Source organism: Canis lupus, chromosome 37, assembly GCF_011100685.1.
Source record: "Canis lupus familiaris isolate Mischka breed German Shepherd chromosome 37, alternate assembly UU_Cfam_GSD_1.0, whole genome shotgun sequence".
In the NCBI taxonomy this organism is placed as follows: Eukaryota; Metazoa; Chordata; class Mammalia; order Carnivora; family Canidae; genus Canis; species Canis lupus.
The window spans coordinates 670,248-693,534 of NC_049258.1; the positions used below are offsets into that span (position 1 = coordinate 670,248).

General features: G+C 44.0%; 1 protein-coding gene across 36 annotated transcripts in view; it reads left to right on the plus strand.

The window, feature by feature from the left end:
- The window catches only part of C37H2orf88 (chromosome 37 C2orf88 homolog), a 228,880-nt gene that overhangs the window by 158,029 nt on the left and 47,564 nt on the right, over positions 1-23,287 (plus strand). For 33 of the 36 annotated variants that reach the window (XR_005385035.1, XR_005385032.1, XR_005385039.1 and 30 more), the window contains 4 exons: positions 1,911-2,109; positions 5,915-6,026; positions 22,007-22,043; positions 22,383-22,584. The gene's annotated coding sequence lies outside the window, so the exon portion shown is untranslated. Of the gene's footprint in view, positions 1-1,910; positions 2,110-5,914; positions 6,027-21,214; positions 21,261-21,474; positions 21,491-22,006; positions 22,044-22,382; positions 22,585-23,287 lie in introns of those variants that run through there. The other 3 variants (XM_038585149.1, XM_038585150.1, XR_005385059.1) reach the window with 3 other exon arrangements.

A 23,287-nucleotide genomic window follows, 5' to 3' on the forward strand; every position in this document is an offset into this window, starting at 1 on the left:
TTTCTCTAGGAGTAGAATGAGTTGAGACCATTACAAAGTCATGGTCTCTGATCTCAGCTGGGCCTTCAGGGCTTCCTAGCAATAATTCCGTAAAGTTCCGGCTGACTGCAAACCTGCCTCTGCCTTCCCATCATCACACTGTACTTGGGTTTGGGGTTTGAGACTCTTTTTATTCCACCGAATAGAATTCTTTGACAATGGGGCCTTTCCCTTGCTCCTCTGTCTTCTTCCAGCAACTTACGGATTTCCTGGCACAAAGTGCTGGAAATAAGTGCTCGGTGAATGAATGAATGAGGACTGGAATGAGTGACAACTGACGCAAGCAGTATAAGCAGGAACAATGGAACACAATGGTAATGCTCATGTTATGTGACAATAACAGCATCCAACTTATAAACTTTTTAGACGATGGCAAAAGAAGCAGGTATACACTGTGTTTCTTGTTTGCGAGGTATGTGATATGAGACATTATAATAATTAAAACCATCGGTACATCACAGTAGCACTTGTATTATGCTCACGCCTAACTGGCACTACGTGCCTTTATGGTATCTGTTCCGAGCAGCCCAAATGGCACTGAGATCCAAGGCTACCTGAAGATTTTGTCACGGGACCTTGCCAGTGATGATATTTCAATATATGTTCTCAGCCTTACAAAATATCTTCAGTCTTACTGAGTTCCTATAGTTCCTGCCCTAGAAAAAGCTCCTTCCTACATTTCCTACCATCTCTGCCATTATCTGGAAATATCCATCCTAATCCTCATTCTGATTGTCTGGTCTCTGTTTGCCTTCCCCTACCTCTGCTGACTTCTCTGTTCTTAATTTTTGTCCAGCCCCTGGACACTGGTATCTTTAAAGTCTTCTGGCCTCTCTAATACCTGTTTTCTATACCCCCGAGATGATTCTGAATTTGGCAGCCATACAGTCTTTATCTCTTGGATCTAGGTTAATTCGTGTCTGAGCAAATCGTATTTATAGCCCAACCAAGGGTCCTTATACAATCAGGATCATCATCCTAAATATCCAAGAAATGCAACTGGTTCAACAAAATGTTTTTTATGTGACTATGTTCTTTGACTCAACCACCACCACCGCCACAACAACCAGGGACTAGTGGGTTCGCTAAAACATCTTTTTTTTTTTTTTCACTTAGAATTTAGGGTAAACAATTGTCTAGCAACTCCCCGGGGTATGTGTTTTTGTTGTGGTGATGTTAAGTGGTGACCATCACTGAGGAACAGCTTAAATTCACCCAACTGAGGAGATTCTATTCCTAGATCCTATCATTCTGCCAGCAAGAAACATAAGCTGGAGAGGGAAGGGTTGAAATTAGAGACTGCTAAGTAATCTTTGGCAACTGTGTGGGCCGCATCTAGGTGTACTGAAGAGAAGGGCCATATTTATATGGAAGAGCGTTCTTTTTATTCGAATGTCTCTGCTATTATGCTTCTGCATTCTAATATCACATGTTTGTTAGTCAATATCTAAAATCTGGGAAGCAGAGTGATGTGGTGGAATAGAGCATCCGACTGACCTGGCTTCTAACTGATTCTATCATTTGCTAGTCTTGTGATCTTTGACAAGTCATCAAATTTCTCTGAGACCATATCTTCACCTGTAAAATGGGAATGAGAATACTTACTTCGCGGGGTTGCTAAGATAACAAAAAAAAAGATACTTTAAAGTATATGACATAAAATCTGGCAGAAAATAAGCCATTACGTAAAGCAAGTTTTTCATTAAAGTTGTTGTTTTCTGGTTTCGCCTTATTCATCAGCATGAACGTGGTCCCAGGACTTGAAGCTGGAAAAGGAGGTGAAATGAATTTTTATTTTAGTTTGAGAACTATGGAATTGGGCCGGTTTGCCAATAGAGGTTGGCTATTTAGATGAGTCTATTTGGTTTCAGGATGATGTCCAGCCTCATCCTTCACCAGCTGAGTACTGCTTGTTCCAGAATTGCGTTGCTGAAAGACTGGAGTCATACAAAGTCAGGCAGGAGTGTCTCAAGAAAGCAATGCCAAGACACAGCTTTGGAAACATGGTCTAAGAGGCATCCAGTAATGTTTATCAGCATTCTGTGCAAGGAAACTCGACTAGAATGTGAGGTAATGCAGGAGAACAGACAAAATTGAATTTTACAACATCAGCAATATTTATGTCTGGGATAGACTTTAAAGACTACTAAATATTATTTAAGCTCAGAGTCCAATTCCTTCATTTTATGGATGAAGAAGTGGGGGCCTGGAGAAGTTAAGTAACTTGCCCAAGTTAACAAAGCCAGCTGTCTTTACTAATAATCCAATATATTTGCCACTGAACCCTCCTGGTGACACAGTCTCTGCTCCATGAGAGTCATAGAATTATAACCCTCAAAGAAAAGTCAAGATGGCCAAATCAGTTGACTGGACCGCTAACTGAGATTTGCCTCACTTTCCCAAATTCATACCAGAGAAGGGTAAGGCCCAGCTCTCCCTTTCAGAACTTTTACGTGGGATTTCTATTTTCTTCAGTTTTTGATGGTTTCATAAGTGCTGGTTTATCATATTGTAGGGGAAATAGAGGAAGAATCAGTATTAATAAGATGTGTTTTTGCAATACCCTTAACTGTGAAATTGTATTTCCTGCCTTTCAAATCCCATTGATTTCTATATATTATAATGCCAGGGCCGAGGGAGAAGGTAGGATAGTGTGAGGTATAGGAAAACCAGGCAGTCCGTTAGAGTTGTATAGGTCAGCAGAGTAGGGGTGAGGAAAGTTGTGAAAACTAGACAGGCCAGCAGGTATGAAGGCAGGTCTGGGTATCCCAGGCCTGTAGGTATGACATTCACCTGCAGTGCTTGCAGCACCCAGCCTGCCTTAGAGCTCTGTTTCCGCAGGTTTGCTCTGAGAGTGTCCCAAGAGCTGTCGCACAGGCTCCTTTGTCATTGGGCCTCTATGCCACCACGCCTGCTAATGCTGGTATCACGAGATCCCTCTGCATGAGGCACAGGGTCTCATTTCCAGAACTCCAGCAGACCCTCCGCTGGGATGTTGCTCCAACATAACCCAGCTTCTGGGAGACGCCCTCTTCTCCAGTTGGCCACTCTGTCCTAAGAAGAACAGACCTTTCCCTCCACTCTCTAGTCTTTGAAATCACCAGACCGGGGGAAGAGAAAATAATCTAAAGCTAAATGAGCTAAAATTAGCTAAAGCTAATCCACAAGCTAAAATGTCTTCCTAAGTCCCCGTTGCCCATCCCAGGAGTTCTTAGACCAGAGCTGTCCATTTTCTTCTGAAGAAATTTTAACTTCAAGGTGTGAATTTTCCCTATGAGCCCCAGGAAGTATTACAACAAAATGCAACATCCCAGGGCCCTGCTGGGGGGGTCTTTGACCGCGCAGCTCTAATCAGCAGCTGTAGGACGGGGACCAAGCATCTACACTTTGAACAAGTCCCCACGTGATGCTGATCCTACTGGTGCACGTACTGCACCTTGAACAGTACAAACCGAAATGCGAGCAGACCTCGTTCCTGACCTACCTACTCGGTGTCACCCCAAACACCACTATAGGGCAGCTGGGGGAAGTGTGCCCGGGAGGATGGGCTGGGAAAAGATCTGCCCCCCTCCGAACCACCTCTTGCAGACCCGGAGGGGGGAATAAACTTTATGGTGTTTTCTTTTTCCACATGAATTTTTATTTTGTAGAAGCGTAAGAGCTACCTTCAGCGGCCCTAAGGGTGGCCACCCCCTCTCAAACCTGCAAGTGTTGAGCTTGGCCAAGGTCTCCCGGCCACAGATTCATTACCCGGGTTTCCGCGTCGCGTCCAGCGTTTGCTGCTCTGACTGGTGACGTGGGGCCACGGGATGCATGTGGGGGGTGGGCTGGCCGGGCGGGAAGCTGGCTCAGGACCCCCCCTCCCTGGCCTCTTCCCGGGGCTTGCTCTGGGTCAGGCTGAGAACAGAGTCCGAGGCGGCCCCGTAGCGCTTCCCTCCAACACGGGCCCCGATGGTCCAAGGTCTTCCTAAGTATTAAGCGTGTCCCCAGTGTGAAGGCAGAACAAAATAAAGCTTCCCGGACCTGGAAAGGCTTAGCTTGTCTCGAAGTCACGGTCGATGGCCTACGTCCCCCTTTGGGGGCCCCGGTGGCAGGGAGGCTGCCGGGAGAGGGGCCGCTGTGGCCTCGGGCTCCCACGAAGCCTGGGTGGCCCGACGAAGGCCCAACCGTCAGGAGCTCCAGGCCCCGGTGCCTTTAGTCTCTCTCCAGCCCCCGACCACCCACCTGCCGCTCTGCTCGCTCTGCTCGCCAGTCCCTCCTCCCTCCCTCCCTCCCTCCCTCCCTTCCTCCCATTTTTTAGTCTGAAATTGGGAAGATCCACTCTTACCCCCTCGCTGCCTAACAAGCCCTTGGCTCCAGTCACCCCGCACCCTCTTCCCTCTTCCCGGCACCAGCCGGCTTGGCTCCCTGCTTCCCTCTGCTCCTCTCTAAATATTCATTCCTGCCTCTAAACCTGGTTCATCTGAACTGTCTATAAAGCTTATATATAAATAGAGAGAGAGAGAGAGAGCGCGAGAGAGCGCAGGACAGCTCTTTTGAGGTCCTTTATTTCTAACACTTAAGTTAAAACCATCCCCTTTCCCCTTTTTCCTACTCCTCCTGTGCTCTCCAAATCCGTGAATTTGTGGGACCTCTTTCGTTTGCTTTGTCTTCCTTCACCTAAAGTCCTGGTCCTGTAACTTCCCCTGTTGTGCCCCTTATGCAAGTACACATTCAGGAGCTTTTATTATGGACTCTAAATAATATTAATCATATAAAGATCTGTTTTTCATTAGGGGACGTAAGATAAAACAGTATTCCTTACATTTGTTTTAGATGTAGTTAGAATGCCAGATAAAATAACACTTTGAGATTGGAAAAATAAACCTCATGGGTTTCTCTCATATATGGGAATTGAGGAATTATTCAAGTATTAAGCCTTTTTTTCTTTACAGGAACTGCAAAGATGCTTGCAGTTTACTATAGTATTTTTATGTATATTTATACAACATGATTTTCTGTGAGTAAAATTCTAACTAGATAGTGATACTTTCCAGTATACAATGTACCCCCATTTTTAATACATTACTTCTAGAGTAATTAATAGATCTGAATCATTAATGATATTATTGTTTTCGAGAAGATTTTGAGGGTCTTCAAAAATATCTCATGTGTCTTTCATAGCTTTACAGAAGTAATTTGTCCAGAATCTGCAACTCCGAGACCCGCTATGCTGTTTCATTAATTTACCTTCTCCTTCCAAAATATAATCAAGTGTACGGGGAAGGAGGGATTGATCTTGTTTCCCTTGGCATTCTGCTCCGTAACTTACAGAAAAGCATTTTGCCCCACAAACTGTCACTGTAGTAGAAATTGCCTTTGGAGTCCCACGTCAAGCGGCGTGAGCTGTGTCACGGATTCCCCGGGCGCGTCCCCCAGGCGTGGCAGGAGGAGAGGCCCCCCGGGTGGTCCGCTAACCCGCGTGGCTTGCTGCAGGGATCGCAGCGGCTGCTTTCTCAGTTCACTGCATTTAAATCCGCTCCAAATTTGTACTTTGTAGAAAGTTGTCCTAGAGAGCAGGGGAAGATCCAGAACCGCTTCATTAGGGCGGCCCTGGAGACCGGGAAGAAAAATCCTCTGCTTTCCGTAGAGGCCGTCATGTCACTGACAGGCGGCTCCCCGCGGTCAGCCTGGGCCGGGACCCCGCCGTGGGCCGTGGGCCGTGGGCCGTGGGCCGTGTGCACCCGGCAATGCCACACTCGTGCGTCCCTACACCTCGCAGCGTCCACACTTGAAAGAATTAAGACGTTCTCTGAAAATGCACTTGTATTAAATGTAGAAGACCTGGGGTGGAGAAAGAATCCGAGGCCTAATGGTATATTTTGATGACCTTCAGGAAGCGCAAGATGGATTCTATTACCACAGAAAAGCCAGACTTCACACCCGAATGCCAGGCTCTGCCAGAGAAAAGGGGTTCGGGAGGAGCAGACACTGAAAAAAAATCACAGGTAAAGCTTTGCTATGTGAAAAGAAAGGTAATGTAAGCTAACTAAAAATTAGACTGCCAGCGAACGAGGATGATTTGACAATGAAATCAAAAAACAATACATTAATTTTTTTAAAAGATTTTATTTATTTATTTATTTATTTATTCATGAGAGACACAGAGAGAGGCAGAGACACAGGCAGAGGGAGAAGCAGGCTCCATGCAGGAGCCCGACGCGGGACTCGATCCCGGGACCCCGGGGTCACGCCCTGGGCCGAAGGCAGACTCTCCACTACTGAGCCACCCAGGGATCCCCAACAATACGTTAATTTTTAAGTATATGTTTAAATAGGATTGAAGAACGATGAGGAAAGTTAAGATAAGACACCAGTATTTAAAAATGAGATTAAGATACATGATAATTAAAAGCCTCAAGTTCTTATCCCGAGACATCCTTGGCCACCTCCCCGTGTGAGAGAAGCGTCCACCGCTGGGCCTGGAGCCTGAGCGCCCTGCCGGCGTCCTCTCACGTTAGTGTGATATGGCACCGTAGCCAAGGCAGTCGCTAAGGAGCATTTAGAACAAACAAAAGCTACGTCAAACTGTAAAAACCTGAGCATTATCGTTGAGTCGAAGAATAAGGGGCATGACACTGAGAATCACGTCACGTGAAAAATTTCCCGGGAGGAGGGGTCGTGCGAGCTGACTCCCTGCAGCCACAAGGCCAAGCGCCAGCAGCCCCGCTGGGACGGCGCTAACTAGCCCGGTCGACAGAAAGGACGAGTCCGGCCCCGTGGGCAGCGCGGCTGTGGCCCGGGCAAGGCCACCTGGTCTCTAGGGACTCCCAAGGGGTGAGCAGGAGCTTTGGGCCCTGGACGGTGCAGGTCCCACGGCCAGGGGCTGCCCCGGCCCCCGGCCCCACTTGGGCCCCGGAGGGGGCACAGCTGCCCTCGGTGGCGGTGGCCGTGGTCACCCCCGGTCCAGGGGAGCACAGCCACTAGGGAGCAAAGACACCCAGCAGCCCCCCTGCAACATCTGCCCACAGGCTCTCAAGCATTGTAAGGGCGGAACAGGGACCGCCTCGGCCTCAGCAAGAGGCCACCAAGCCACCAAGCTCACTTACCCACCATTTCAGGGCCCCCCGGATGCTGTGACATTTGGAGGGCTTTTCAAAAGCATCAAAACCCACAAACTGCTCCCCCACCCAAGAAACCCCACAAGTTACCCCTTCAAAAATGCTCACTGGGCCGGCAGCCTCATAAGAGCTTCCCTTCCCCACAAGGCCCCCCGAGCATGTCACCCACAAAAACCATTCCTTGGGGGTTTTCAGGCCCTGTTTTTAATATCCGACCAATGGTTACACAACAGGTACATAACAATTTACTCTTTGTTCCCGGGGCTCCTCTTGGGTCCTAAGACCTCCACGTAAGACCCCGACAGCCTGATTCCTTTGAAAAGTCCCCCTTTCTGTAATCTTTGTAGGCACTTCCATGAGTAACCCCCAAATGAAATTCAGGGAATATTCATTCTTTAATCTGTAAAGGCATCTTTTAAAGGAACCTTTTATTTTTAAAGGGAAAACCCAGGGATAGACAAAAATGAAACAAGGAAATGAAACAATAACGTCTCACTTGTAATCAAATCCTTTTTGAATCTTTTTCTAATGGAAGTGCTCATCAATGCTGTGCGGCCGTTCCATGGACGACTCATAAGTCTTGTGGATGTTTTGGAGGGGAGAACAGCTATCACAATGCTTCTGGAGGAAATGTCCTGGGTATTTGGTTTGGAATATACTTTTAAAAATATTTCCAACCAAACGAAGGCACACAAGTATAATTTAAGAATGTGCCATACATGACCATAACTCCTCAAAATTCCTACAAGATAAAGCATAATCCCGTAAGATAGACAACATTCATTTAGAACCTAATGCAGCCCAGGCCACATACTCAGTGCTTGCCAAGCACTGTTTCATGTGATCTGTCCCCAAACCCTATAAGGTAATTTCTTTTATTCCCCAGGCAGTGTTCCCTTTGTGTGGTCGGTAACACAGGGTCACATAAATGGCTGCGTAGGCGGAAGCTGTACGGAGACTGATGATCAATGGGAAAAGTGACGATGGTCCATGACTTTAAAAACGTTCCGTCAAAACTTTAAAGATTCTCCTATGTTGGATTCTACATACACAGGGAAATCTAAACATTCATAGAATTAGTAAATTAGCACGCTGTGATGTAAAACATTGGAAATGTACAGAACGAAGGCGTTTGGTTTCTTACTGAGACCAAGTTGTAAGCCGCGAGAGGTCTGAGCAGCGCCAGCCTCCTTCCTTCTGGTATCTTGAGAGCCAGCATCTTTGCTATCCTTTGGCAAATGGGGCTACTCCTTTCTCAGTTTGGATCGGCTTATCATATTTTGTTCTTTGTCAATGTCATGAAATGTCTTCCTTTACTGGGAAGGTTCTTGCCAGCATCACTTCCTCTGGGACTTTTTGCTCTCTCTGTCTTCCTCCTTTGTTGCCAAGGCGGCCTTCACTAAGCGCCTCTGGTTGCGGGTCTACGGTCTCCCCCATGGCAGCAATGACAACAGTCCCAGGATCACTCCATTTAGGTTCGGTTTCAGTTTCATTTCCAGCATCACCACTTTTCGTTTCTTTGCTGCAGTTCATCTTTTTTGGCCAATTTCTTCTTTTGGTGAGCAATTTTTGTAAAATGTCACATGTTACCACCAAGGAAGCAACATGACTACAGGCTTTGCAGTCTGTGCGGGAACTGGAGGACAGGTGCCCAGTGCCAACCAAGGGCAGCCTTTGAAAATAGTGAAGTGCTTGGTTACTGACCGGGAGGTGCATCTATGATTACAGCGATTTGAAAGTGGAATGCTAGAAACAAAGTTTGCGTTTTATGCAATGACTCACCGTTATTGTGTGTGGTAACTGAGATTTGAACTGTGTTGTCGGGAAACTGGTGTTATTTAACTCAACCATGCTGATTGATATGTGTACCTGTTGGAACTGCCCAAAGTAAGAGCTGCCTACACTCATTTTAAGTACATGAAGGACTAGAAAGGTTAATTCATTTTCCCAGCGTTACATAGCAAGTAAGGGACCCAACTAAGTTTCAACGCTAATTTTTTCTAACTCTAAGATACGTGTCTTAATATTTTTTAACCTCTTAATCTCCTTCATCCATTTCACCCATCCCCTCCATACGCCCCTCCTGTCTGGCAACCACCAGTTAGTTTAAGTATCTAAGTATCTGTTTGTTTATTTGATCATTTGTTTTGTTTTTTAGATCCTACATACAAGTGGAATCATATAGTATTTGGCTTTTTCTGACTGATTTATTTCACTTAGCATAATACCCTCCGGGTCCACCCATGTTTTTGCAAATGACAAGAGTTTGTTCTTTTTTATGGCTGAATAATATTCTGTTGTTTATATATTTTACATCTTCTTTATTCATCCATCTATCAGTACACACCCAGGTAATTTCCATATCTTGGCTATTGCAAATAATGCTGCAATAAACGTAGGGGTGCATATATAGCTTTTTAAATGAGGGTTTTAGTATTCTTTGGGTAAATACCCAGAAGTGGAATTACTGGAGCACGTGGTATTTCTTTTCTTAACTTTTTGAGGAACCTCCATACTGTTTTGCACCAGTTTGCATTCCCACCAACAGTGCGCAAGTGTTCCTTTCTCTCTGCATCCTCACTAGCACTCGTGTTTCTTGTGTTTTGGATTTCAGCCATTTGGCAGTAAGATGGCATCTCCTCGTGGTTGAGGTCTTAACAATTTCAAATTGCTTTGATGAGTGCCTTTACTCTTATAAGTACTTGCATTCTGCTTCATGATACGTCTTTTACTTTTCAGTTTAACAAAGTGACGGTCTCTAATTATATCTTGAAGAATATTTAGCTACTCCCAAGTCTATGTTTCCCTAACTGGTTCCAAAGATATTGTTAATAGGTGTGGCAAAGACCCTAGGGTAGTGTCTCTGAGGTTTAAGCGGCATTAAGGAGGCCAGGGTCAGTGGTGGAGTGGACAGGGGAAGAGCTAGAGCTGTGGGAGCAGAGAGGAACCAAGAAGCCAGGCCATGTTGGATCTTACAGGCCTGCATCAGGATTTGGGCTTTTATTCTGAGATGGGAAACTGCTGAAGGATTTTTGAGGAGAGGATTGTGGTCTAAGAGAAATGAATGAGCAGCCTTCTCTTTGATCGGTCCTGGTCATTAATGGGAAAGAGATGCGGGGGAGAGAGAGGTAGACAGTAGGAAAAGCGGACACGAGAACCACTCTGTTCCCTGGGCTTTGGCTGGTGACGAGGAGGAGTGTTCAGTATGTCAGGGAGACACCAAAGGTAAAGGAGCAGCACATGCCCTACTCTCTCAGGCTGTTCCCCCACCTTCCTCCACTCGGACATGGAGCCGCTGCAATATGTTGACATACATGATCAGACAGGGAGGCTAAGAGGTTAAATCTCTTGGCCGAGAATCTTTTCAAATGGGGGCCATGCAGGCGACCAGAAGGTGGCTCCAGGGTAGACTTCTCAGGCGGAGCTCTGCTGCAGTCACGGATTTCAAAGGGGAGGCTTGCTGGCTCAAAGTGTGCTCTCTTGATGGGCCCTGTCAGCACCATTACCACTCAGGAGCTTTTTAGAAACTTAAATTCTCAGGCTTTCTCTAAAACCTACTTCATCAGAATCTCTGGGGGTGAGGTCCAGGAATTTATGTTTTAACAAGCTGTCCTGGTGATCCTTCTTCCTGTTACAGTTTGAGAAGCACTGGTCCCTGGCACTACCGGGAGCTGAGAGTGACGCGAAAGGGAGTCCAACATTATAAAGAAGAGGTATCTTCTAGCTCTGGCCCCAGTTTGGCTGACTATGATTGCCACTCCCAGCTTTAGGTCCCCATGGGAGAGAGGGGAAGGGGAATATGCCATCGGCACCCTCTGCCTCAGTCCATATCTCAGTAGTGGCCCTCTGGCCCTCCCCTCTGCCCTCTCCACCATCTTCCCTCCATGGTAGGTCTACACTACCTCTTGATTCCTCAGGCGCACTCACAAGGTTGGTTTCCATTGAACTCACTGAAAGTGAGTCCATCAGTGAGTCCCACAAGGGTCTTTGCCTAAGCCTAAAACGAAATCAGCCTCCTTGCCTCCTTCAGCCACCAGGCCGATGGGTCGCCCAGCATGCAAAGGAGGCAGTGAAGGTAGAGCGTTGGGAATGCCGGGAGCCTACCTTGGCCCCATTCCTTAAGGTCTTATAAGCCACATACCTCTCAATATAACAATAATAAATATCTTATTTCAGACATCTGACCTTCTTGGAGGAGGGAAGAGGATAGATAAAAGACTGGGTATTTTATCCAAGAGAACTCAAGTCTTTTCTAAAAGAACTACAGTTGACCCTTGAATGACATGGATTTAGAGGCACCAGATCCTTCCATGTGTAACTTTAGACTCTCCCACAGCTTAATAGCCCACTGTCGACCAGGAGCCTTACCAATAACATAGCCAATTAACATATATTTTGTATGTTATATGTATTAGATACTCTATTCTTACGATAAAGTAAGCTAGAGAAAATAGCTGAATATTTTCTGAAAATATTCAGAAAATCATAAGGAACAGAAAATAGACTTACAACACTGTACTGTTAAAAAACAAAAATCTGTGTCTAAACACAGATGAACCTGTGCAGTCCAAACTTGTATTGTTCAAGGGTCAACTATGTTTAAAATATTGGATGGAATTTTGTTTTATTTTATTTATATTTTTGGATGGAATTTTAAACTAGATTGGAGTTTTATTTTTCTAAGCAGCAGATGATGAGCATGAGAGAAGACCAGATCAGCTACAAAGTGAAGAAGCCTCAGGTTACCTGCACGTCTCAATTACTGTATTACAGTTATAGTCTGTTAACATGTATTACCAATCTCTAAGAGTGAAAGACTGTGTAGCATTTTCACACTTATTTCAACACAGGACCCTGTTTTTGCCTCCAAGAACAATAAAAGCTAACCCTGATTGCATGCTAACTATCTGCCAGGGACTATATTAAGTAAAAATATGTCCCAGTTACACTATAGAATAACACGAAAGTGGTTTCTGTACTATTCCCATTGTAGCAGAGGAAATTTGCAGTAAATCTAGTGACTCTCAGGAGTCCTCCTCACTTACATGGTCATCTTCTGAGGCCCTGCATCTAATTTTGTATGTTTTTCTTTAAAAGGGCTACTATATTTCAGTTCCATATTCCATGCCACTTGACTGCCACCTACACAAAATGCCAGGTCCACAACAGAGCTTACCAAGGTAAAGAAAAACAACGGGAGAACAGATCTGCATTAGCCACTTGCATCTCAGAGATCAGGAAACCGAAACACAGAATTATATAGAGCTTTAGTAAGTTATTCAGTTATACCGTTAATGTACCTGAGAACTGGGATTTGAGGCCTAGTCATCTGATCCCACATCCCACTAGGCTATATTGCCTCTCCCCAGCTTGACACATTATTTCCATTATAAACTAGTTTTGGAATTAGTTTATAGTAGACTAGGTCAGTCATCTTGGGGGAAAAAAAATCAATCCACCTATGGACACCCATACAGAGTTTAATAGCCACGTGAGTTTAACGTTTAAGAGTTTAACGATAAAGGAAAGCTAGTTCTGCCAGATGGGAAACTAAGTCCAGGCTGATGGCTCCCACTTCACCTCCAACCCTGGGCCAAAAAGGACCAGAAGAGGCCAGAAGAAGGAGAAGGGAATTTATGAAACCGAGAGCCATGCTCAACAATGGAAACCAACCTTGTGAGTGCACCTGAGGAATCAAGAGGTAGTGTAGAACTACCATGGAGGGAAGAGGTGGAGAGGGCAGAGGGGAGGGCCAGAGGGCCACTACTGAGATATGGACTGAGGCAGACGGTGCCGATGGCAGGTTCCTCTTCCCCTCTCACTCTCCCAGGAACCTAAAACTGGGAGTGGCAATCAGTCAGTCAGCCAAACTGGGGCCAGAGCTAGAAGATACCTCTTCTTTTTAATGTTGGGAATTTGACCAACATTAAAGGCTTGCACGTTTGTATAAAAATTAGAAATCTGCATAAGACATTTGCTGTACATTAACACATGCACACACATGCACACACATGCTGCATGAGCATGAACCTCACAGACCCAGGACATTGCCCATTACATCGAGCTCATGGAGACAGAAAGCAAGAGTATTAGCTGGGTGCAACCTCATGAAATAGGAATACAGACCAGCTCTAGCTGGAGTAGAAAGTCAGGGGAGGTAATGCCTACTATGCATATCCTATATTTCTCACTCCCTGACCAGGAAAGGAAATAAAAAAGAAAGCCATTTGCTCTGAGACATGAACAGTGTCTCCAGTGGAAGGACTGAAAATACCCCAAGGGAGGAGTGGACCGCTGAAAGGGAAAGTGGGAATAATGAAACCTGGGTTCAGGTATACATGCATTTCTTCTGTCCTCCCCTGTCTTCTCATCCCCTCTCCGCTCATTTTTTCCCTTCCCTCTCTCTGTCTTATGGACACATGCATGTGTGTGCAATCACACACAAATAAACACCCTATGAGAAACATAAGCCAAACAAAGCCATCAGACTTTTGTTCAAGGTAAATGTCACTAACCAAGGCAAGTCATTGTGCCAAAAAATTAAAGATGAGTTTAAAGGGAAAATTAATTAGATCTCTGAGGAATGTGAGCATTTTGAAACAAGGATAACAAACTCAAATTACAACAAAATTTAACAATTTCAAAGACAGAGAAAATTCTAAAGTCTTCCAGAGCCAAAAAGAGAAAAATTAAAAATTAAAAAAAGGAGATAAAACCATCACCTCCAAAATCAGGAATCAGAGAGGGATTCTTTTCAACAGCAATGCTGGTTAGAAGGCACTGGAGCTATATCTTCAAAGTTCAGAAGGAAAATACATTTAAACCTAGAATCTTATTTCCAGTTAAGCCATAGTTTAAATGTGAGGAGAAATAAATATTACAGAAAGTTCACCATATATTCTCTTTGAAATAACTATTATAGGTCAAACTCCAGGAAGAAAAATGAATCAAGTCAGGAGCAGGCAGTGATATGTGTGTGAAAGAGCACAGAGTTGTGTACTGTGATTGTTTAAATGAGCAATTACTACAGATAAACCCATTTGGGCAATATGAATCTGAAACAAAATTCTAAATACAAATAGTAGCTTGGGGTATACAGATGTATGTCAAAGTGTGTTAAGAACCAGTTAAAATGATATGTTTGGGAAAAAGACTGAGATATTGATAAACTTTAGATAGTTCCCTTAGTTTAGTGATTTAGAAGTAACTGCTAGAAGAATAAAAGTAGAATGAGTAACTTTCAAAGTAGCAGAAGCAGATTTGATTATTCACTAAATGAAAGGAAAGGAGAAAAAGAAACAAAACCCAGGAAGAAAGCATGTTGTCTTTCCCCTAGCTTCCCTCAAGGTTTCTGTATTTAGGTAGTTACTCTGGAAAGCATCCCAAAGAACAGAGGACTGGCAAGAGTGACACTGAGTAGGAGGGAAAGCCAACTTAGTGGAATCAATTTAAGACTACATCATCAAGTCGATCAGAATGGCAGGCAACTGGGCTCAGTCCATTAGGGTCTTCAGAGGAGCTGTGGAGAATCCACCTTAGAATTATCTACTCAAAGGATAGAGGAGAGGGATATTTATCCTTCAGCTCCCATGTGTCATTGATCATGGGTTGCCCATGGTTGTTAATTTGTCCACACTTCTTGGTTCACCCATATGTCTCAATGGTGAGAGGTTCTTGCAGGTGTCCCAGGCAGTGGTAGTAAAGAATCCTTGGAATAGAAAGCTAGAGATCTGCAGTGCAGCTGAGACAATGTGTTGTCAGGTTATACCTGCACACAGGTGGTGGCTTCAACAAAGGCTGGAGTTAAAAGAAAAGCCAAAAGATGGCAGCAACAATTGTAATGATAATCCTTGTACAGCGGTTCAACTCATTAGGTTAAAGAAATGTAGTACTATGTTATTTAAACTTCAAGGGGTGCATACAAAAATATTAATATACTGCTCCCCCAAAGACTTGACACACAATCTATATCCTTTGACTTTAATGAAATAAAACTAGAACTGAAAAACAAGGGACGCCTGAGTGGCTCAGCGGTTGAGTGCCTGCCTTTGGCTCAGGGCGTGATCCCGGATTCTTGGGTTTGAGTCCTGTATCTGGCTTCCTGCATGGAGCCTGCTTCTCCCTCTGCCTGTGTCTCTGCCTCTCTGTGTGCATCTCTCATGAATAAATAAATAAAACCTTAAAAAAAAAAGCACTGAAAAACAGCTTCTTGGGGGAACTTTCTCCTTATATTCCCTCTTTTTCCTTTTTTTATTTGTTATAGTAAATTTGGTTATTTGAATGAGTCCTGATGAAAGCAACTAGATATGTTGTATAAATAATTTAAAAGATTTTTTTTTAATTAATGAAGAGCAAACAATATTGTGAGGGGTTACCAAGTAAAGCCTGAAGGAGACAGAGGAATCTAAAGAGGTAAGCCAATATAGAGTCCTCTTTTCACCTGAAAAGTGTTTACCAATCCCAGTAAATTTGAACTTCTATTTCACTAACTTCATTTGAGTAAGAGATGAGAAAAAAAAAAAAAAAAGCCCAGGGTCAGACAAGATGTGGAATCTAATACTAGACACTTCCCATGATAAGCTAGGTTCCCAAAAGGTCACATTCTGAGGCTACGGGTTAACTAGGAATGAACCCGCATTTATGAGGTATTAACAATATAGATTTGCATTATTGAGATAGACTCAGAGACCTTAAGTCTTGAGCATGGATTAAAGTGGCCTTGATGTGGGAATAAAATTAAAGTAATGTCTCTAGCTATCTGGCAGAAACCAATTTGAAACTTCTCTGGAAAAAGTTAACTTTACCCAAGATCTCAGAATAGTCTTACAATATTTTTCAAAGGACAATGGCCACAAAGCAGCCAAAAATAACCAAGTTAATAAACAAAACACTACAAATGAGAATTGGGAAAAGCAAAAGACAAAAGAAACAGATCTGCAAGTCTTTAGACACCAGAATGATCAGCCAAAGACTATAAAACAACTGTTTAAATAAATAAAGACCAATTTGGAGGAAAAAGTTTGTAGGGAAGAAGAACCTATAAAGACTGACAGATCACATTTAAAGGGAAGCAAATAAAACCTCTAGAACTGAAAAATACAATGTCCCAAATTAAGAACTCTGTGGATAGGTTAAGCAGTAGATTATATAGAGCTAAAGAAAGAATTAGTATACCGAAAGATAAGTAGAGAGAAAATATCTAGAATGCAGCATTGGGAGATAATAAAATAAAATATATGAAAGAAGGTAATATGTTTAAAGGATAGAATAAGAAGGGTTAACATAATTGGAGTCTCAGAAAGAAAGAAACCAATACTTTAAAAGGTAATAGCTAAAATTGTACTATTAGGTATTTATCCAAAGGAAACAAAAATGATGACTTGAAGGAGCACATGCACCCCCATGTTTATAGCAGCACTATCAACAATAGCCAAATTATGTAAAGGGCCCAAATGTCATCGACTGATGAGTGGATAAAGAAAATGTGGCATATATATATATATATTTTTTTTTAAATATATAAACTTAAATAATATGGAGTCACTAAAGCACCTAGACACCTAGACAAGAGTAAATCTTTTTTGGAGGAAAAATAGCATCATAGCATCATCCTGGTCCTCAAAATATTTCTACAATTTTTAATATTCAATTCCAATATCAAGCTAAAGAAACCTGAGGCATTCTAGGAAACATCCCAAAATAGTAAGAGAAATAATAGATAATAGAGATATACAAAGATACAGATATTATCACATATGAGTACTTAAAATAACCCTTAATATTTGCAAGGAACTATAAGTAAGATTTAGAATTTTGACAAGGAACTAAAGACTATACAAAAGAGCTGGAAAGAAATTCCACAACTGAAAAGTACGATAACTGAAATTAATGCAATCGATTGTTTTCAAGGCAGATTAGACACAGCTCAAGAGAGAATTAATGAACCAGAAAACAGATTACAAGAAAATATCCAAACTGAAGAACAAAGAGAAGAAAGTTTAGAAAATAGAAAAAAAAAAAAAGAGAATAAAGAATAGACAATAAAATCAATATATGGATAAATAAATTATAAATAAAATCTATTGCATAAAACATAATACCGTTTGGATAAACATATGTATATACACATACAGATATATGTATATGTACACTTCCATGCATGTTGCTATATTGACATGCACATATCTACATACATATACACCATACATATGCATGTGTATATATGTGGAGTGTCTTTTGTGAGACTCTTACCCTTTCTATTGGGGGTTGTCTCTGTACAAATTAAGGAAAACATCATGAGGAAAATTTCAAAATATTTAGAACTGAATGAAAAGGCTTATTAAAGGAAAAAAGGAAAAAAAAGATGTAATTAAATATACTGGACAGTAGAAGTGAAAATAGCCAAAAGAATAACAAATTTTTAAAAAATTAATGAAATTCAGCATACCATAAACTACTACAAGTTAGTAACTATGAAAATTTGATGAAATGAAAACAAGTATTGAAGAAAGAGAAAATTTTGAGATGTCCCAAGATGAAAAAAACCTTAAATAGCCCATTAGGGACTAAGGAAATCTAATCAATTATTTTAAAAAACCATTTAAGATTGGGTAAGTCTAGACTGTTTTACCGATAAGATCCACAAGAAATCCATACTCTCTAATTAGTGGGAAAGCCACACAATTAATTTTATAATGCTAGCACAGTCTTCATACCAAATTTGGAAAGAATAAGAGAAGAAAAGGAAATTATGGGCCAATTTCATATGTAAACATAGCTGCAAAAATACTACACAGAAAGGTAATTAAATCCAACAGGTTATAAATAACAACAACAGTAACAACAGAACAGTACCCCCTCCCCAGGGCCATGTCACATGCATGTAATCAGCCTTAAGAGTCTGCCTCCATTTGGGGCCCTCACAGTCCCTGCCAATTGCCTGAGCTGCCATTTGAGATTAAACGTGCCTGTTCCCTCAAAAAAATAAAAAATGAAAAATAAATAAAAACCCTGGGGTCTCCACCAGCAGGAGCTGAGCATGTTGGGTACTGTACCCAGATAGGGGTCTTCCAGAAAAACGAAGCAAAGGCAACTGAATCATGCATTTCATGATTTTATGAACATGTTTATGAAACCGTTTTTACAACAGCATATCCCAGTTTACAGGAGAAGAAAAACCTCCTGTTAGTCCTGAGCGCAGAGGTGCTAAGAGCCTCCTGCTCCATGAGCCTGAGGTTTATCGTGGATCCGAAGAAAAAGGTGAACAGTAGATTGGTCCAGAAGACAGTTGCGTCCCACGGTACGGATTCATCGTCACCGACGCTCAAAGGGCCCAAATTGAGAGCTCCCCCAAGCCTTGCTGTGTGGGAAAGGGATTCTTTGTGCCCCTGGAAAGACTCCTTACTTTTCCAAAGGTGAACCGCTTGGTTGATAGTGTCCCGCGGCTGCGCAGCCTCCTGTCCGAGGCGCTGAAGCCCAACAGGGACCAGAGCGCCCTCCAGGTGCACCTGCAGCGTCACTACCCCGGACCATGCTTTCCTACTGAAGCCGCGGACCTTAATGATAGGCTTAGTTCGAAAATTGTACGTTTAGGCAACTTACTTTTGGATTTCCCTATCCTTGTGTGTTTTCATGTGCTTTTTGGGGGTGGTGTAGGGTTCACGTTCAAACGTTTCTGTTGTACCCGTGTTAAATGACTTAAATTTGTAAAGTAAACTATGAAATAAAACTTTTCCACTGGGGGAAAAAAAAAGTAAGGTTTATACTAGAAAGGTAAAGTCTAAAGGTGGGAAGGCATATAAATGTAAAAATAAATATACAAATGGATATTTGTATCCATTTTGTATACAAAATCCAACAACTATATATGATATAAAGCTCTTAAGAAAACTAGAAAGGGAAGGGAATTCCCTTACTCTGATTAGGGAAATCTACGGCAAGAATCATATTAATGGAAAAACTTTAGAAGCATTTCTTTTCACTTAGGAATAAGATAGAGATCCTCATTATCAACACAGAACACTGTAGTCCTGGCTAATGGAAAACAAGCCTGGAACTAAATAACTTAAATAAATAAAAGAGAAATGAGAAGTGGAATAGGCAATTAACATATAAAAATTTACAGTGTTCCTCTTTCCAACAATTAGAAAATAAGATAACACAACAATAACAAAAACATTAATAAGTCCCCCTACTTAAATCAACAATGAATGAAAGCATAAAAAAAAATGTATTCCTTAAAATTCTTTGGGGATCCCAGGGTGGCTCAGCGGTTTAGCACCTGCCTTTGGCCCAGGCGCAATCCTGGAGTCCCGGGATCAAGTCTCGTGTTGGGCTCCCGGCATGGAGCCTGCTTCTCCCTCCTCCTGTGTCTCTGCCTCTCTCTCTCTCTCTCTCTCTCTCTCTCTCTCTGTCTATCATAAACAAATCTTTAAAAAAATAAAATTCTTTAAGGGTCACAAATAAGTCACAAAATTCTATTATAGTTTACAAATAATGGAGGGATATTTCATGTTTATGATTGGAAAGACTTATCCATAAGTGGGAAGGAAATAAGTCATTTTAAAATGACTTATTATAAGAACATGGAATCTAAAAACAAAGTAAGAGTGAAAAATTAAAAAATGTAAATTTCTACAATTTATGTGAAATTAATAAAACGCTAGGCTATGTATTTTTATTTATTTGTGTGTGTGTGTGTGTGTTAGGCTACGTATTTTTAAATATTTTTTTTCAATTTTTTTTATTTATTTATGATAGTCACAGAGAGAGAGAGAGAGGCAGAGATATAGGCCGAGGGAGAAGCAGGCTCCATGCACCGGGAGCCCGATGTGGGATTCGATCCCGGGTCTCCAGGATCGCGCCCTGGGCCAAAGGCAGGCGCCAAACCGCTGCACCACCCAGGGATCCCTAGGCTACGTATTTTTAAATGTATACATGTAGGTACGTGCACACACATATATTCCTGACATGAATTATATTTTTTGGTCATGATGTGTCTCTCTCTATATATATTTTATTTTAAGGACAAACACGAAAGACTCGGGAGGCTTGTTACTGCTTCCGCAAGTGCCTGCCGTGCTAACCCACACTGGTCTTGAAAGACTTACTCTCTCCCAACACTTAGCGAGCTCCCCGGGGTTGGACAGGCGCTGGCATCCTCGGCGGGTCCGAACCATGCAAAGCCCCGGCAGCTGCCCTTGCAGCGCTCGGCGGTTAAGGCAGGGTCCCTGGGCGGCCTCCTAGCCAGCCAGTGCCCTGCTCAGCGACCCCACCGCCACCGCAGGACTCAGGTTTCACTCCGGGGTGCAGAGGAGCAGGCGACAGACACAGATCCCAACGCGGGCTCTTTGTTTTGTTTGCACAGTAGACATTCCCACGAGGTCCCTGTCACCGGGCAGCTCTCGCGCATCACTCAGGGGCCTGCTCGGGGGGGGGGGGGGGGGGGGGGGGGGGGGGGGGGGGGGCGGTCACGGCCTACCACCGAGAAAGGTCGCTTCCTGTAACTTTGAGTTGGTTACTGAATCTCTCCCCTTCTTGGTTCTCTTCAGTTAAATGTGCAGGAAATTTAAAACTAGAAGAAACCTTTTTTTTCTTTTTAAATTTTATTTATTTATTCATGAGAGACACAGAGAGAGGCAGAGACACAGGCAGAGGGAGAAGCAGGCTCCCTGCAGGGAGCCCGACGTGGGACTCGATCCCGGGACCCCAGGGTCACAGCCTGGGCTAAAGGCAGGCACTCAGCTGCTGAGCCCCTGGGGACCCCAGAAAGGAGCCTATTTTAAGGATTAGTGGCTAAGATCGTGAATTCTGGAACTGGTGTGTCTGAGTTTGAGTCCCAACACTGCCTCTACTGTGCGACCTCGGGCAAGTTATTTAGCTCCTGTGCCCTGACTCCTCGCTGGGAAAATAGGGCTCGTGAGCACATGTAGTGCTCGAGGTTCTGTGGGTGACCGAACGCAACACACGCAGGTATTTAGGTTGGGTTCAGTGCAGAGTAAGGCCTGTACGAGTATCAGGGCTCATTATGACTTAGGGTTCTTGACTGACTACATTCTAGAACATACGGGGATGCCAGCTGACATGTTCCTGAGAGATGCTATAGCAGCGGCTTTCTATGGTGTAAGTCTGAGGAAGAGGGGAGAGCTCCAGGCAGGAAGCAGGAACTTAGAAGAGTTTTAGGGGATGATTAGACACGAAAAGCATTAAGGGCAGTTCAGATGAACCAGGTTTAGAGGCAGGAATGAATATTTAGAGAGGAGCAGAGGGAAGCAGGGAGCCAAGCCGGCTGGTGCCAGGAATTGGGAAGAGGGCACGGGGTGACTGGAGCCACCTTATTAGGTGGTGAGGGGGTAAGAGTGGATCTTCCTAATTTCAGACTGAAAAATGGGAGGGAGGGAGGGAGGGAGGGAGGGAGAGAGAGAGAATGGACTGGCAAATAGAATAAAGTGATGCACGGAAACATTAATAGGATGGCTCGGCGGGAGACAGAACAGAAGAAATAAGAAACAAGATCTGGTTATTAGACACGGAGAAAATCTAGGGGAGGAGGCCATCATAGCTCCAGGATTTTAAGTCTAAAGGACTGGGAATGTGAGGTCACTTTTAACAAAAATGAGGTTATTAGTAGCATGGCTGCTTGGAGGAAAAGATATGTGTGTTTTTGGATGCGTGGAGTCCAGTTGGTGGAAACCCGTCCAGTGAATGACTGGGCACATGTAGCAGAAAGAGCTTCGTTTGGGAAAAGGGCTGACCCTACTCCTACCTTTTATTTTTTGCATTACTGACCACCTTACTACCATCAACACAAACAGTAAAACCTTGGAGTTCTAGGTTCTAGGTTTATGATGTCTTTGTTTGCCTTATAGGTTTTCAAATCCTCGGAATCTGCTAAATATTTTTAAAGTAAGTTTAAGTTAAATGAATTGCAGTATTGGGTTTTTTTTTTCTTTTCTTTTCTTTTTTCTTTTTTCTTTTTTTTTTTTTTTTTTTTTTTTGTAAATCAATATAAAAACTTGAAAGACAGTGAGTCTCAGATCCATCATGCATCATGCTGCTCCCTGGACAACGTTTACACCGGCCTCCAAGGAATTAAGAACAAGTGGAATCTGTAGCTCTCAGACTCTCCTAAATACTCCTAGACCTAGAAAACAACGGTCTGATCCTCTCTGCCCGGGAAGTACGCTGGCACCGTGTAGCGGCCTCAGTAACGTTGACCCGAGTCTCTTGCCTTTAACGAAACAGGAGCAGGAAAACCGGGGAGGTGGCTTGTGTGTCATCGCAATACTGATCACTGGGTGAGAAGTGCACTTGTGAGCTAGTCCAGGGCTGCCTGGCGACTGCGAGAGGCGAGGGCCTGGGAGCCGGCCACCTTCCCGAGCCCGGGGTCCGGGGCTGCACGCTTGTGGACACACCTGTCTCGGGTTATTTGGATTCCGGCTTCAAGGTACGGCCCTCGGCAGGGGACCCTTAATACTAAACATTCTGCTTTTTAGTGATTGAGGCAACAAGCCGAATATGGCTAGTTTTGTCCCTGGTTAAATATAGCTGCACAGATGTTTGACCATAATGGAATATTCGTGTCTGCAGTCCGGGGCTTCCGGATTTTTTTTTTTAATGACTTTTTTTCCTTTTTAAAGATTTTATTTATCCATTCAGGATAGTTGCAGAGAGGAGAGAGAGAGAGGCCGAGACCCAGGCCGAGGGGGAAGCAGGCTCCTCGCAGGGAGCCCGATGCGGGGCTCGATCCTGGGGCCCGGGTCACGGCCTGGGCCAAGGCCGCCTCCGCCGCTGAGCCCCCCGTGCCCCCTTCGGTGCCCCAGGACCTTTGAGCGGTCGGCTGTCCTCCCGGAGAGCCCGCGCCGGCGCCGATGCAGGCAGCGCCCCCTGCGCCAGGGCTTGGGCCAGGCTCCGCGGCCAGCGGCTCGGGGACCCGGGAAGTGGCGGCTCTGAGCCCCGGGGTCGCGCCCCAGGGAGGGGCCTTCGGGGGGGGGGGGGACGAGCAGCTGCTCCAAGGCCCGGGAGGCCAAGGGGGCCCAGGGCCGCACAGCCCCGCACTTCCCACGGCCCGACCCCCCTGACCCCCGCCTGACCCCCCGGCCCAGGGCAGCTTCCCCGGCAGCAGGTTCCCCCCAACCCACCCCGTGCAT